Source organism: Acromyrmex echinatior, chromosome 15, assembly GCF_024713525.1.
Source record: "Acromyrmex echinatior isolate Ae372 chromosome 15, ASM2471352v2, whole genome shotgun sequence".
In the NCBI taxonomy this organism is placed as follows: Eukaryota; Metazoa; Arthropoda; class Insecta; order Hymenoptera; family Formicidae; genus Acromyrmex; species Acromyrmex echinatior.
Genome location: NC_141866.1, coordinates 9,223,279 through 9,241,470, shown reverse-complemented (window position 1 = coordinate 9,241,470; position 18,192 = coordinate 9,223,279). Strand labels below are relative to the sequence as shown.

General features: G+C 34.6%; 1 protein-coding gene across 9 annotated transcripts in view; it reads right to left on the bottom strand.

Moving 5' to 3' along the window:
* Positions 1-18,192, bottom strand: part of 5-HT1 (serotonin receptor) — a 131,059-nt gene that overhangs the window by 88,521 nt on the left and 24,346 nt on the right. The window contains exon 3 of one of the 9 annotated variants that reach the window (XM_087413882.1): positions 4,546-4,594. The exons of 7 other annotated variants lie outside the window; for them this stretch is intronic. The gene's annotated coding sequence lies outside the window, so the exon portion shown is untranslated. Of the gene's footprint in view, positions 1-4,545; positions 15,126-18,192 lie in introns of those variants that run through there. One more of the 9 variants, XM_087413887.1, reaches the window with a different exon arrangement.

Below are 18,192 nucleotides of genomic sequence, written 5' to 3'. Positions count from 1 at the left end.
ATTACAAAAAAATTATAAAAAATTATTCAGATATTGTAATAAATTTTCTTATATATATTGATTTAAACAAGACAACTTTAGATGTATAAAGAAAAACTGTGCAGCATAATAAACAGTATGTATGAGATATGTGCATATTTCGCGAGAGGAGGTGAATTGTATTTTTACAAAGATGTCGGATAGCATTTCGAATGGAAACTATTGGAAGAAAATGGAATCGTAATCAGAAAAGAAAATTTGCTTTGACGTCTTTCTTTGACTATCTTTCGATATTTGATGCTACGGCTGAGGAGGATGTATTTCATAAATAGAAGTCATGTTTTTCCATTATAATGGAAAGCTTTTAAAAAAGACGTAAACTTTGAAGTATCGAGAAAACGCACAATTGAAGACTGAGTTTTACTTTACATGATTCGAGGGATCTCCATAAGTTGGAGTTAAGGGCTCCGAACAAAAAATCAAGAGAGATTGACATTTAGCTCGCATATGAAAAGCATATTTCAACATGCACGTTTTATGCGTACAGAATACGCGGGGAGAATAATATTTAACCTTTGCGGAGTTTCGTAAGATCATAAACGCTACGTGAGCTCCTCTCAAATTTGAATTCCATAAAATATTTTGTCGACAAAGTGGACGAGAGGTGGGGGGGGGGGGAGAGAGAGAGAGAGAGAGAGCTGCAATTTCACTCTACAGATTTTCATATTTTATTTCCCTTGGATTAATTCGAAAATTACTCGCTGAAAATGGCTAGACATGTAATTTATAATAATGCGAATAATGTATCTCATTAGATAATAATAATTGTTTTATATTGATCTGCTCATCCAAATGTGCTTTAAATTTTATATATAACATTCCGAATATGTTTGAAAAAGACAAATTTTTTTACATTGCACATTTGACTGTTGATTTGTAAATGAAAAGAACAAAAAAGTAAAAGCTCATTAAATTGAAAATTCATTACAATGCATTATGTTATTTTTATTATTATATAATAATAATAATACATTTTTATTATTTTATAATTATTATATAATATAATAATAATTAACGATGTATAATGAATGAAATAAATTTTTAATATATACATATTACATATAATATTAATACTATAAATTTTTAATAATTTGCGAGTTATCATATGAGTACTTAAGTCACGACGTCAGTTTCCAATTATTGTTTATAAATTTATCTTCTTGTTAATTATCTTTTAATTATTATGAATGACTTAAAATTGTATATACATATATCAATATAATCTCAATTATATTGCGATTAATAAATCACATCTTCTCTAAGGTGGCGACATATCGCGCATTTATGAGCGGTCGACACTTTCGCGCATTTATCATAATAGCAGTCGGGCGACTAACTTCTCCGCTAATTTCGGGCACGCTATAAACACCTGCGGGTTCACAGTTCTCCAACGGGCAGGCGAGAAGAAATGTTGCAAAGAATTCATCGCGCGATGCAAACGGACGTGGTGCAAACGCGCGCGAGTAACGACGTTATCAAACTTTCGAGGCGGCACGAAAATTTTATGCCAGGATACAAAAAGTAAGGCTAGAAATTCGTTAGACTGGATTTTCGTGGCGGGCTAAATTTCGAGTCACCAACACATAAACGTTGCAGATTGGTGCACGTCGACACGATTCGGGTCACCGGCGCGACGTCACTGCATGCGTTTCCGCAGTCGCGGAAACTTCGGTGGTCGCACGAGAAAATAGCACGCTAATATCTCACGACCTCCATTAGCGATATTCTTTCCTCATCCTTGATGTGTCCTGCTGTGCTTTTCGCTGATGAGCGCCACAGCCCGCAATCAAATAATGGAGCACGAAATTCGTCGCGTGTACGAATAGTTCGGAATACAGTGGTATAAATCTGAACATGCAACGTTGAAGACAGAATGGCGAATATTTTTCCTTGTTGTATAGCATGAATGAATGAATGAATGAATGAATGAATGAATGAATGAATGAGTGCTTTTATTAGCTCCTGGCGCTATGACGTATCACGAACTTTAGCGTTAACTGCACTTGTTCTATCTTCGATGAAAATGTAATTTATTCCGTTATTAACATTTCACATTTTACTTTAAAATCACTCCTTTTTTAAATCTTTCTGCATCGTTCAGTTTCCTTGCCTCATTTGATGGCTATAAAAAGATGCGAGTAATCTTGAGAGCTTTTTAAATTTCATATTAAATTTAGTTATGTGTGTATATCAATCACGATAACATCAAAAATTACATATTTAAAAATTTATAATGCCATTATTAAATCACATAATATACGAAAAGAGGAAATTTGAATTATGATTTTTTTTTTTTAATAAACATTTAAATAAGTATCGAGTCGAATACATTTTCAAGACGTGAATCAAAAATATTACGATGCAAGGATAAATGAAAATATATGTATGTCTATCCGTGTTTGCGAAAGCGTTATCGGTCATCGTTCTTCGCGTTCAGAGAAAATATTTCGAGATATCGAGCGAACGCGATAGATTGATTAGCTTTGGCGATTGTAGGAAAAATTTTCGCGCTTGAATTTATTACGCATAGTACAGGCGGAGGAAGAAGGGAGAAGGGCGAGTAAAATACGCGCGAAACAGCTGGCTCCGCGTCGAAACAGATTTATTTGGGCGTTCAATCTTCATTTTAGCATCGTGACGCCTCTGCCGCCCTTCACTTCGAGCTGCAACGCTGATACGCGAAAACGCATACGCGCGATTCCGGCGTCGCAAACGACGTTTCCTGCAATAAGACCGGGGAAATGGCGGAGAAGACGACTGTTACATCGGGTATAGTAGGTACTGATGTTACAAGGATTTTGAACGGGTAACACGTTGCTTCGCCAGCAACTACGTATCTATGCTATCTGCTTAACGCGGCAGCGGAAACGAGGTTTTCCTATGACGTAAAACGACAGATTCTACGCTCCGTAGAACAAATTCTCCACCGCTTATATCGATGTTTTTATTAAAAAAATCAACCGAGACACTGCAGCATGACGTAATACAATGAGAAAAGACAAATATTCTTGGAAAATATTTTCTACTATTTTAAGATTAAAAATACAAAGAAAAATAGACTAGACTTAAGAAACGAACAAAAATTGACGATGATCAGTAGTTTAATATTTCTCTTTCCTTTAGGTTTTGTCTAATTTTGTAAGTTCTTTGTGACTTATCAGCAAGGTGCTTGGAAACCGCGCGATCTATCTGATAGATATATCATAAAAATCCTAGCTCGACCGAGAGACGAAAAATCTTGGATTATGTGAACGGAATTTAACGAGAGTAGTAGTAGCGATGAAAAACGTAATAATGTCGAGTGAGATTGAAACGGAGAGGTCTTAGCTCTTGCTGGAGAAGACCAGAGGGTGATGCGAGATAGGGTGTGGATGAGGTAAAGAGGAGGGATGATGCACGAACGTCCGTCCATTCGATCCATTATGCGAAGTCGTTTTGAGCGAAGAGCAGAATCTAGTAATCCAAGAAACGTATTCGTACGTTGACTTTTTGAATGGCGCAGGAGCATCGTGCGAATCGCATCTCGAAGCGACATCGAGAAACGGAGACGCGAGAGACGATCGGGGTTGTGAGGGTTGACGAGAGAAATGAAAGAGGAAGAAGAAAAAGCGTAGAAAAAAAAATGTGCCATCAGGCGTGCGTTTCGAAGACGGTTCGTGTCGGGACATAAATGCCTCTAACGATGTACGTCTGACAGAATGATGTATAATCTCACTTATGGGTATCGCACCCTCTATCTACCCTGCATTCCCGGATACCAGCATGTTTACGCGTTCCCTGCGTATTTTTTTCCACGCGTATGGCTTGTTCTCTCTGTGTGGGATAAATGCCGAGACCTTTATCTACATCGATTCGTTTAATCTGAAAGGAAGATTAATCATTTAATCCTTCTGTTTGTAGGCTACTTGATGCTGTATCCTACAAACAGAAGGATTAAAGTCGATTTATTCCAGTACTGTTATTTAATTATTCATTTTTTAATGCATATTTTTCTTTGAGCTATGTGTATTTGTTTTTTTTTATTATTATTAAATTTTGCGGTTTTTTATATTTAGCTTTTATTATACAAATGTTTATTATATCCATTTATGGTTTAATGTTTCATAGCTGACAGTTTGTGTCATTTTTTTCAACATGATATTTTATGAGGCATCATAATATTTCACTGTAGCATGATACGCGTAACACAATACTTGGAAGTTTAAGCGTACGCGTTAATTAGACACGCGATACATTCGTCGTATGTACGGTATATATTACAAACGTGCTGCTATACGTGAAATTTCTATGATGCTCATATTTTTAATTTTCTGTAATTACTACAAACTCTCTTCAACGTTGCTACGCGCAGGAGGAGACGTTCTAGCTATAGAACTATCTCATATATCTCTCTTCAGAGACTATGCACCAAATTACTTTCCGGGAAATATATCTCATACGGAGAAAGCTGAAAGTAAAGTTTGGTACGCGCTAGGTAAAGCGATAAAGCCGAAGTAGGAAGCTTACCTTCCGATATAATTGTAGAATCAGCAAATTATGGATCCATTACTTGTGTCTGCAAAATTAACAATTGTTCCAAATTAAAATAAAACAAAATTGATAAAACGTTTTTATAAGAGATTATAAGAGATTGGAAAATGGAAAAAGTCAAGAAATATTTTTAGGATAATTTTTTTTTCTAAAAAATTATTTTATGTCAATTTATATTATATAAATTCCTCATTAATATCTGTTTGCAACCAATAATTTTTTAGAATACTTTTTCTGTGGAATTTCATAGAATTAGATATGATACACTCTACAAATAATACACTTTTTGTCACTAAATTGTTTACCCTAACTCCCATATTTGCATATTTGCGATGCTTCGGTAACGTCGACGAAATCTCGTCGGTGATTTTCCCAAAGTGATACCACTTTGCAAGAAATTTGCTTTACATTATCTCGTGATAATGTATTTTGAATCATCTGGCAGACGGCTCGACCGATAGCAGTAATGTTACGTGCTACCTAGAAACGTAAACGACGTAATTTGATTAACGACGACAACTCGCATCCAGGATCTATCACTGATTCACCTGTCGCATAGATAGACATTCGCAATTGTAATTAACTCTCGTTGTAGACGTTATCAATTGAATTATAATAATTATAATTATTATGGCAGTTTTTATTTCAATATCTAGTGATAAAGAAAAAGTTCATAAATTGATTCATTATCATTAGCTTCGACTGATACATTCCAATTTTAGATATTATTCAAATTTTACATTCTAGATTTTTACATAATGAGATCTCTTTTTGTGAAATTAGATTCATAAATTTTTAGATAATTATTTTTTAAAGTCTTTTATACTTTACAATATTTAAACAAATTTTTGTTTACAAAATTGACATTTTTTTTGGTTTTAACTGAAAATAATTACGAATCTGTCATAAGAGGAAAATCCTGCAGAATGATTACATTTTATAAATTTTGTGCTCGCAAGTATTTATTTGTGTAATATTTTTGTGAATAAAGGAAGATAGAATTTTTTAAAATCATACTGTATGAGTTGCTACAGTAATAAACATGACTCGTTCTTCTTTTTGTATATATGAATGTTTTTCTATTTTTTACAAAAATAATTCATGATTTACAAATGCAAGAAAATATAATATAAACTATTTTAAATGTCACAATTAATCATTTTTTAATTATAATTAAACGAAACTTCAAATGAACTTCAAAATGTAAAAATTTAATAGGACTATGTCATAAATATTGCATATATAAAAAGCGGTACACCATTATATAAAATTTTCCACGCTCGGTTACCGTGCTTTGAAATTTGAAAAGTGATTTGCGTACACTTAATAAAATTTTCATTAAACGTGAAACAAATATATTTAATGATGAAAAACATGATATCTTTGTAACAATTGGTATTTTCATAATGATGAAAAATTTAATTAAGTGTTCCTTTTATCAATAAAAGTTCATTTAGTTGACTTTAATTAAGGTAGTTTTAAATAAACTTCATTAGAAAATTTCAGCTGCGATAGATTATAACTGAATTTTCAATTAGGAGCCTTTTAAAATATTTCGTGCAAAATCGAATAAAGAATGTTTTACGCGTCATATACGGTATAATTGTTAGGTATTGGATAGATTAATTTTGGAGGGCAAGCAAAGTGAATTACATTTGCACTTTCCTTCTTTGAATTCGTGGGATACCTAAGCGTATGCAATTATTTACACGCAAATTGTTCGCAGAACCAAATTGGAATGCGTCAAGCACATACTATACTAAATGACTTTATCGTGGCCAACTGTCGAGAGAATTCGTTCACCGCGTCATTAAGAATTTATAATTGAAATCGCGAGAATCAATAACTGTTCTCGTCGCGTTGCGAGGTTGGAATTGAAGCAAAAATGCCGTGTCTGCATGCAGGTTGAAGTGTCGATGTACGTGCACAAGTATTGTAACACTTGTCGTGCTTGTACCGTACAGGGAATATTTTTAGGTTCTAAATAAAACTTAATTTTTGTTATTCTCTTTTTCGGTTTTTGTCAATCATTTTTCTATAATAGAAAAGCGTTTGTTAGTATCCGATATATTCTTGGGGCTATAAATAGATACTTTGTTCCAGATTTTTTGTTTCATACGTATGTATTTTTTGTTTCTTTATCATCTCGTAATGCATGCATGTATTCTACATTCTACAATCTTATTTTGTTTAATCGAGTAATATTAAGAAGAAATATTTCAGATACGCAATTAAATGGATTAATACGAATAAATTAAAATTATATATATAAAATTGACAGATTAAACAATGAAAATACATTGCCTATTATTTAATAAAAGAAATTGTTTTAGTGTGATAAGAGTATTTTCTGCGCGACTAAATCGCTGTATTTCTCGATTTCTAAACTTCTTTATTGTGTGTAAGAGCGTGGAAAAATGTCCAGGAGATCTTCTCCTCTGCATTCTGCTTACTTACCAGTCGTGTTGATCATCCTCCTTTATTTACCTCGCCATTCATGTTATATCGAGCGTATCATCGGCAGTGTTCCAAGACGAGGAATAAAACTATGGTGCTCGTTTCTCTCTTCTTCTTCTTCTTCTCTTCTCTCTCTTCTCTCTCTCTCTTGTGAGATCTTTTTCCCGATCCCGGAAAACACCTCATTTCAATAAAATGACGATTTTCCTTTAACATTGAATGGTTGCCGTCCCTTTGCTCCACCCTCTTATACGACCAACTGCTTTTTGTTCTTCTCTTTGAACATAATTTTCAGCGTTCAGATTAAACGCAAAATTCCGCATAATATTTTACTTGAGCTCAGAGGTAGACGGACCTTTCTTGATACATTCTTCCTGACCGATGCTTTATTTTCGAACAACGAAAATTAAACGATTCTCTCTAATGTGGCATAAATTAATGTCCGCATAGTTTTCTAGCAGCACAGAAATATTTATTAAGCTTCGATCTATCGTAATTTCTCGATAACGCTTAGGCTATCCAAACTGGGTCAACTGTAACTATAGTATGTAACAACATTTTTTCGTAGAACGTACGATATGTTTAGCAGGAAAATAATATATAGTTTTAAAAAATTATAAAATATATATATATAAAATATATATATAATATATGTATAATAATATTTAATAAGAGGAAAGAGCAAAGGATTGCATGAATGTTTAAATATGAAAAGATAATAATTATGAAGATTTTTTTATATCGGCAAAATTATTGAGAATTTTGTAAATTTGTTCTAACATAACAAGGCTTAGAAAGACCGTACACATAATGTGCAATCGATCGGTTACTTAGCTTAGTCGATAATTAATTTTGTTTACGGTGCAGCTGCACCGAATTGGAAATTAAGAAAGTAATTGAAACAGCTTTTTATCCGTTAACGCGCATTGAATTTTTTCACTAAAGAAGCAGAAATAAATTGATGCAAGTAGCGTAATCGGTACGGGAATTTAAGTGCGTTACGGAGTACCTCGGCTATTACGGTTGCGATCTATCGAAGTGTAAAGCAATCAAGATAGGGAACATCACATTGAGAAAGCAATGACTTTCAAAGCTGAATTGAGAAAATGTTAAGTTTGTTTTTTCAAAAAAAATCATGCGATTTTTTAGCCGCACTTTGCTAAACATATTTTCATGCCAAATATTTAATACGTAATACTCGGCGTCCCAGATTTCTTTTTGAAGTAAATCCTTTTTCGAAAACTGAATCGCAGAAAATATTTTTGCAAAATTTTTATACTCAATTTTGAATATCTTTATATTTACAATTAGAGTATGAATTGCACTTAGAGTGTAAATTGATAATGAGAAAACCTATAAAGCGCCGTTTTATTTTTTGATTAAATTGAAGTAATTACTATGGGTTCGAATTAATTTTCATTAAATTGGAACGATTATTTAAGCCGATAATGCTGCCATTAGTAGCCAGATGTATTTAAAGATGAGAACACGGTTTGCGAGCGCAGTTAAGACCAGACGGTTAAAATGGAAGAAATCGCAAGCGGATTTTAGACGATCATAATTCTCGGGAAACTACTGTTTTATTACACCGGTGCGTTTCATTAAATCGCCGCGTATTTTATCTCCGCGAATACGAAATTAGTTCTTTTGGATAAGTCTCAGTACTAGGAAAGACATTCGCATTTTGAACGTAAAACCACCAACGCATTATGCACATCTGAAATAAGTAGGACGTGCTAAAAAAAAAGTTGTCTAGTTTAAGAATACATAAATATATAAAAATAAATGGAGCTCGAATAACAACAGCTTTTATCACTTTTATTACTGATAAAACCATGGAAAATTTTACAATTTCGTAGAACTTTTGAAGAAATTTGATGGGTTAATATAGTACAAAATCATAATTCTTTAATGTATTCTACTTGAAATATTAACATTTGCCATCGAGTATATTATTAGATGTATGTCTTTGTATAATTCTTGCTGATAATGCACGAATAATAATGTCTTATATAGATTTTCTCGTGCAAGCTTTCTTGTCATGTCGTTAGAAGTTGTAAGTTTAATCGCGTCGCGAAGTAAATCTCTCGCATATTCGGGCTATTTACTTTCGAGCGACTGCTGCTGCTGGAATATAAGATCTGGTTAGCGGCATGCATATTGATCGTGCTAAGTACTTGAAGATAGTCACCTTACTACTAATCTTAGCGTTAATGTACGCGAACCATAAGAAGCGTGTATCTCATGTTGCGTAAGTATCGTTAAATTTTAAAGATCCATAATTTCGGAAATTTAAAATTGTGTTTGGAAATTTATGTTAATATTCGAAAAATTATTTTAATAATCCAGTCTATCGCAAGAAAAAAATTGCGATATGTCTAAACTACATTTTGTAATTAGTGATCGTCTATAAAGTTTTGGTCGTCTGGACCCAAAAACAAATAATGATGTATTTGAGATAAACAAGTGTCATGGAAAGTTTAAAAGCAATTCTTAAACATGCAGTTGCATGCTAAAGATTACGAAAGAATTCGGAGGGGATTTATCTTGAAAAGAACGTGAAATCGATTAAGAAACAAAACCCACTGTAGATTTGAAACCAAAGTTAACCGAGTCGTCAACAAGACTCAAGGGAACTAGCTAATGATGACGACTGGGATTGAGAATCGATCCAGTCATACTACATCCAAGATGTATATAAATAATCCTAAATCTAGGGCATTTTGTTTTCTTACTTCAAAAGTAATAATAATAATTCAAGAAACGATTTTTGTATCACTATTATTAATGAGTTAAATAAACATTATTTACATTTATCACCATAAGTAAATTAATTTTAACATAAAAAAACGTTTAAATTAAAAAAATAAAAATCATCGAAAGGATCCTGAAAAGGATGATTAAAAAAAAAAGTTAGAGGAGAAGGTGGTATTATGGCCAGTGTATATATTGTGGCCTCCCTTAATATCTCCGCTATTATATAGCAAATCCTAATGATTACTTATGGAATTAGTATTATTCAGTAGCTCGCCATTACATCATGACGTTGATATATCAATACTCAATAGCTAGCACTTATAATATATTTTTTACTTCAAGTATTTCGAAACGTTTGTGAGGTACATTTAATTTCACCTACTTCCTCATTTTTCTTAAATTTAAGCGTATTATCACACGAATATATGTATTTTTGAGTGTGTTATTTGCTATTCAATATTTTATTTGATTGTATATATTTTGAATTATGCAAATTTAAACAATAGCATCACACAATAGACCTTCTATTGATTACTTACGGTTCTTTTTTTAAGGTTTTTATATCAAAATAATTATTTAATAATCGATTGTAGCTCTACTGTTAATCTATAGTTTATATTACGTGTACTATTTTTAGTACTGAACAGTTTATATGCAGCAGTTATGTGAATGTATATACATTCATTTGCATATATTTTAAAATATTTTACTTGTTAATTTTGTAATAAGTATTTTTTAAACAAATTATTTTAAGATTATTTTTATGGAAAACCACATTACTATTCGTATTTTTTTTCGAGTCATGCAATTTCACTACATTTTTATTAATAGTATTCTAAGTAATAAATATTTCGTAACTTTAAGTCCAGAATTGGTTCAACATTTTAATAAATTAATGTAATTGTTAAGTTTTAAACTTAAATATTAATTATTAACAAAGTTATTGTGTAAAATGTAACTAGGGTGTAATATCATCTTCTCTTCTATAACTTAAAAAGGATAATAAGTTTTCAAAAGTTATGAAACGAAAATGACAAAAATGGCACTTGATCATGTTAAGGATATATTTCTTTTACCGATATTATTTGATTAATCAATACTTTTCTATCAAGTTAAAAAATAATTTTTTTTCTGAGAAATTTGATTTTTTTTTTTTAGTTGTGTCGCTTTTAAAGTAAAGAAGCGATATACATGCAAAATTTTAAAAAAACGTTAGATATTAATAGACGAGAAAAAGGATTTTTGTAATATAAAAAATACATTTTTCATACATATGCTGCGGTATTTAAAAGTAAAATATTGACTGTGTCAATGTTACATATGGTATATTGTAAATAGAAAAATACAAGTTTTTGAAACTACCCGACCATGGAGATTTTTGATGAAAAAGTTTGATTTGTCAATGTGCCGAGACATATCACGGATGAAGGAGTTAAGGTTCAAAAGGAATACATTTCCACATGGTATTAACTAAATTAGTGATAAGGTCGACGTATGCTAAGCTAACAGCATTTCCACACATATACAATCAGTGAGTTATTTATCTAGTTTATGTGTCTAAACTTCGTGTACCGTTAATCTAAATGACTGAATTCGAGAATTCTTCAGCAGCTATCCGTGTATTGACGCTGTTATTTATTCGTCTCTGAAATAAATGGACAAGTAGTGACCCGGATACTCGGACTAACATTTCGTCGTCGAAAGACAACGGAATTCGAAATTGAACGAGAATAGGTAAAGGCAATACTTTCAATATTGTGTTGGTGTGCTCTTCTCATGTTGCGAGTGCTTAAAACTTTTGTATATGTGTGAATGCATATAGCAATAGTAGGAAACCTTTGTGAATCAGACGCTGAGGGTGCAATTTTCTTCATCTACTCTAATTGCTGTAATGTAATATGTCGCTGCCGAGAGGGGACGCAAGCGATCTTAATTGATTAATTATTTGACGACATCGGGTGAAGTTAGAGAGTAATTGACTCGAGGTGCGACGAACATCAAGCGGGAAATATTTGTTTGCTTTTTAATAATTTAAACATTTACTTGGAAATTTGAGCGAGCATAGAACTTTGTACTTATTTAAGGAAAATTAATATGTCGATTCGAGGCAACGGCGAGGCGCTGAAAGACGAATTGCAACATCTGCGTATTTTCCCAAGCGACACGAAAGTATTCTCAGAGAGATCCGTTTCGTTGAATCTTTCTTCAAGATGCTATTTCATATAAAAAGTTCACAAAGCACGAAAAGTACATGGAAAGCACATAAAATATGATGAGTGCAAAAAGTAGTTGTAGCAGGGCAGTTTTGCGAAAGTCTTTTATTGGTTCTCGTGCCACATGGCAAACTGAACCGAGACTTTGCATAGAATACATTTGATAAACGACAGCCCGATCGATGCGCGGTTAAATTGCGGCTTGTCGCTTTAAGATCCCGACTTAGCTATGTAATTCACCCTTTGAATGTTTGAATTCGGCTGCCAAGATGGCTGCAGATCTTCGGCGTAGCGTTGGAAGCTGACGTAGTTTGTCTCGGTCGCTTGTACGCTGAAGATTTATGGAGAGTCATGGCGCAGGTGGCAGCTTAGCATATCAAATTCGTAGTGATGTAGGTCAGATGTGTTTAAAACGTACTAATGAAATATCTCCGTCAGTGATCTATGAGAGAAAGAAATCAGCTAGTGCAGATCACGGTGCAATGGATGGCTCCAATGCAGACCGCGATAGTAATTAAAGCGCAGTTGTATATTTGATGAACAATTGTACAACGGTATACCGTGATTACCCGCACGTTACTTAAGTAATTGCTTTTAAAATATTTAATCGTAGAATTTAACTTAATATTTAAATTACAATGTTTTTAAGCTTGAGGATAATTTATGTTTCTTCTATGTTTGTTTACTAAAAAACAGGCAAGTAATTTATATGCACTTTTATTTCACGAGTCCGCTAAAAGGAAATAAATTAGTGCGTTTTCAATGTGCAATTTAATTAACCCTCTAAGTTGAGAGTCTATTGGACCGTTTCAATTATAAATCTCTTTGTTAAAAATGTCAAACAATTCAATTTTTTAATATTATATTCAAAATTTGGATAAATATACTTAGCATTTATTTTTTGTTTGAAATTAATTGATACTTTTTAATTAACATAATTTAAATGGATCTTACAAATCCATTGTCATTTGGTCAGCTCTGGGGGTTAAACAATTATTCAGATCTCGTCATTCAGATTAATTAAATCTCATCATTTTTTGAAGTAGTAATTCTTTTCATTCACAGAAAATACGATCTTGCTCAAGTATCTTAAGATTCAACTAAATACAGATCTCAAAATAATTTTTTTGAACATTAAAATAATTATGTGGGAATTTCAAGCAATGCTGCAAAAATTCTTAATGTTAACAAATAGTTTGAGCGACTTATGTAATTATTAATGGCAAAATTATTTATTTATAATATAATTATTTATATATAATTATTTATTCTGTATTTAGCTGATTTTTTAAATATTTCAGTGCAAAATCGTCTTTGGAAATTAATTGAGGACATTACAGCGATATTGATATACAACAGAATATAAGCTAGTTGCGCCGAGAGTTAAAATCATCATCGCGTGTGACAATTCTGCGACTTTTTATTTCGCGCTCCGCGTCAAATATCGTCCGCGTGTTTATCGAAATTCGCTCGGCGCTAAAGCTTACGCGTACGTGTAGGAAACTAGCAGAAGGTAATACCGTGGCGCTATGTCAGGGGGAGGAAAAAGGAGAGAAGGCGATTTGATTTTCCATTCACGCGGATGTTTGATGACGACGTTCGCGCTCGTGAAATCGCTTGCATGGATATATTGGCGAGCTCGATTCGCGCGTCCCGCTGCGATATGGCTGATACGAATAACGCCATTTCATGGGTGGAGAAGGGGAATCGATATCTGATACGGCGGTAGAGTAATAAGTCCCTCCGTGTATGAGAGAATCCGTGCTAAAGGGCGGGATGACGAGGATTTTTTATTGCTTGATCGTGAAAAACGTTGCGATTGCGAAGAGACTCGTTTATCGCGATCCTTGCACGGATTAGAGAGAATCATGCCAAAATTGCACTACGATCCGCAAACCGTCGACTACCGCCGTTGATTCTCCATTTTTCATTTGACCACACGCAAATTAATTAATTTGTCCGAGTGAATTTTCCTCTCCTGGCCGACGCGACGTGCAGCCGTTGACGGCACGTCGACGTTCTCGACGATGCCATTGCGTTTCTCACCGACGGAACGTTGTGCAGTCGAGCTATACGCGAGTTAATTTAGCGTGTGATTATAATAAATATTAGATTGTCGCGCGCGTATACCGATGCATTTGCGGTGGAGTCTCATCCAAAATGTCTCGTTACAAAATGTTCAATCGACCGGAAAGCTTTAATTCGACTAGAGAGAATTCAGCTTGTCGCAGCTCTGAATTATCTATTTTACAAAACATCTCATGACAAATACACAATGTAATTAATAAAAACTAATGCGCATGATAGAAATCTGACGAGTGTTTCAAAAATACATACGATGAGTGGAGCTTAATTAAAATCAAGGTTCTCCCGTGACAAATATTTTATTAAAGGGTGAGGAGATTTAATCACGACGGGTAACAATTATATTTTATCGATTTGCAATAAAAGCCAATCGCAGGTGAAAATAATTAAATTATATTTGTTAAGAGAGCTCGTTATGTGAAGAGCACTCGTAAAAATTGAAATAGCGTTAATAATTTTTATTGCTATATTTCAGCGTCGTTATCGGCGTTATATATATATATATACCTACGATTGTTAACGGAAACTCTTGTCAATACCACGTGATACAGAGAACGATAGATCGGCCGTTTGTCCGACGATCGTTTATCCGAAAACGCGTTGCATACCTAGTTCAAAATTCGATACTTGGCATCCGACTAACTGACTAGGATATCATATCGGGCGATATCCTATTTTTCACGCTATCGAACGCCAACGCGCGATTTACATCCTTCACAGTGGTGACCCGAAATCGGCAGCGTTGATCTCGTATGGCGCGGTGAAATCGGGGCTTCTTCTCTTCTCCTATTCTCCGCATCATAAATGTTTCATGAGCGGGATATTCTCGCGGGCGGACCCGCGTGTAATGTCAGATCTGCCACAGGGAGACAGACCGATACAAACGACTACGAAAACCGGCGGCGCACCGGTGGATATGAAATTTTATCGAACACGCATTCTGTACTGAGTAAACCCCGGCGAAGCTCGCCTGAGGAATTTTCCGATTTTCCACGAACAATGTGGTGCCGCAAAACAGATCGAGTTACAGCTTTAAATTCGATACGTGCAGCTACGTACACGCGAGTGTTTTGCAAATGAAATTTGAATATTTAAAAACGATTGCGTTAGAGTAATTGGCATTAAACCATTCTGCCATAATTCCGGCACTGACGTCATGTTACGTTTCAGCAGCTATATCACGGTGGTGTCAACATTAGGATAACCACGATTAAATTACCGGCCACAAAGATTCTGAAATGTTCGTTGGACAAAATAAAGCATAACATACTTTTTACGACGTCTATAAAAGTCAATCCGCGTTATCCGTAGTGATTTCCGCGTTATGAAAGAGATTAACGGCCATTATTACAAACAGAAACGAACATTTGCGTTATATTAGCGAATATAACATTTTAGTAATACTGTCTACGATAGTGAACGATCCGTAAATTGATTATTGCTTAGAGAAAGTATCCTAATAAAAGCGTTGAAAGCTCAACCGGATGAATAAAATACGTAGGCGACCCATTGCAGGACGAATCACTTTCAGCGCTTTCAACGGCAACCTAATTGCCACTTGGAGCGCAAAGAGTTAAGGATTTACGTTCGCGGACGGTCGCAAAGATTCGACGTGCTGTAATTTCATCGCGTTAATGCTCGCGGGAACGCGCAAAGCACGAATCCAAAAACTCCTCGGTTCATCGGACGCAAAAGGCTGTAAACGACGCTTCATCAACTCTTATTGGGTGAAAATAAATGTCAGCGACGGGTTGGAAAAGACAAGAATGAGGGATAACAGCCGGCGTGAGCAACTTTAAAACGACACGATCGTAAAAAATGAGAGAGACTTTTCTAATGAATTTTTTTCTCTCTCCTGTTTGACGTGAGAAAACTTGAACTGTTCTTTACAAGCCGCGGCAGCCCGAGGTGTTTTTCTCGCAACGTAGTTTATCGGTCGCCATTATCGGTACGAGGTGGAGGCAAATATAATGCGGCGTGCTATGTAACATTCCGTAAATAGATCACGGATAATGCGAAAGAGTGATGCGTATGCCGCACACGTAAGCGCGCGGTGAGCAAACGTGTAACCGTTATAACTTGCAAACTTCACCGACGTCGTCGTCGTCGTCGTCGTCGTCGTCGTCGTCGTCGTCGTCGCCGCCGTCGTCGTCGTCGGTAAATATAAGCTTTACAACACGTGGAGCGCAATTAAGCTTATCGAATCTCAATCTTTCCGCCGTCGCGCCGTGTCGCGCGAGCGTAAGAATCCACGACGTCAAACACGGACGATCCTTTATGGAAGGTACGATATTCGCGAAAAAATTTTTACTTTACATGCAACGCCTAATTGTTATATCACGAGAGAGACGTCGATTCCCCGACGCTTTCCCCTTAGCACATAGACGTCGTAAAAAAGAAGCGGATGACTTGAGGCTGCGTCATGCTGCTCTAACAAGATTATCCTCGGCTGCGTTAACGTTTGCCTGCTTTTTGCGCACATATTTCTGCGATCGCGTACCTCTCACGGTATCGATCGCCATCGATCCAACCTTCGATATTTTCCGCGAGAAGAAAGAACCATAGGGTGCATGATCAAACTTGCCCGTGGACCTTAGTGCGATAAAAGTTTAAAATTCTTTTATAGACGTCACCGATCTCGTCTTTCATGTGTGTCCAACTTTTACCAACACTCATCTATATCCTTCTCCAATCGAATAAATCCATGACACTTTGCAATGAAATGTGAAGTTCTAAAGGAAAAGTTGTTTTAAGATATTGTAACCCAACCCTTATTATTTTGTAAATAGGAATCACTAAATTTAAACTACACTGTTCGATGTCAAAGGAATACTGGTAACCCAATTTCTTGAGTTTAAATAACGTTCTGTTATTTTTAACTTCCATGTGTATCAAAATGTAAATCAATCCTTTTGTGCGGTTTCAAGTAAATAACGTCCATACGTATGCACTTAGTAAATAACAAACTAAATTTGAATCAAATTTAATATATTTCCTTGAGTTACATTGTTTAACTCTATTGTTTTAGTTAAATTAACAATGTGTAGAAGCAGGGGGCGACCTAAAAATGATTATTATAAAAATAATTCAAATTGGGTATAATTTGACGTTATAAATTTAATAATGTATAAATTTAATAATGTATTCCTTTGCGAATAAAAATATATTTATCTTATTAAAATTTTTTGCTAATCCACGTTAAAAAGTTTAATTTTTATAATTAATTTATTTGAATAAAATGATAATATTAAAAGAGAGAAAGAGAGAGAGAGAGAGAGAGAGAGAGAGAGAGAGAGAGAGAATATGTTATATATTCAAGTTTAAAGAAGTATAATAAAAAATGAAATAATATTGGATAATCACGCAAATCAACATGCCAAGTTTACGAATATAAATGAAGTTTTCCTGTTAATTCGATGAAGATGTGTGGCTAGCGTTGATGAAGGTGAAAAGGGAAAGCTGCCTTTATATCATTTTTGCCGACAAGCCATTTTGCAGCGCCAGCACGGAACGAGAAAAAAATTACTTTAGTAACTTCAATTTGCGGCAACACGTTACTACAACGATGAATGTAGATAGGGTGCGATGAGAAGGGCAGATAGATGAAGTTAAGGCAAACGGATGAGAAGTTAAAAAATTGCGAAATGTAGACGGAGTTCCGAGCGAGCATGTCCTATCTGTCTTTGTTACTGTACTATGCAGAATGACAAAGGCGAGAGAGAAGAGTTATCCGATAACTTCAATTTGCTAGAGCGTCCCATTCAAGACTTCGTCTTATTACATCCGCGTTCACGGCTCGCGTGAACTTTACAAAGTCTGAACGCGACCATCCCGTAGGTAGCTAGCTATCAATGTATGTGAATCGATCTCCGACTTCTTCGACATTTATCGAATTGACTGCGCGCGGCTTGCTTTACAAATGACAGTCACTTGTATTGGACGTGTACCTGCGATAGACAAAGAATTTTTCCTCAAATTTTTGTGCTGCTCACATTGTGAGAATGAAATTTGTCGTATACTGATACGTCTTTGTTAGAAGAATACCATAATATACTTTATTGAGCAATAAAGTATATTATGGAATTCTTATCATTTTATTATGCAATAAATA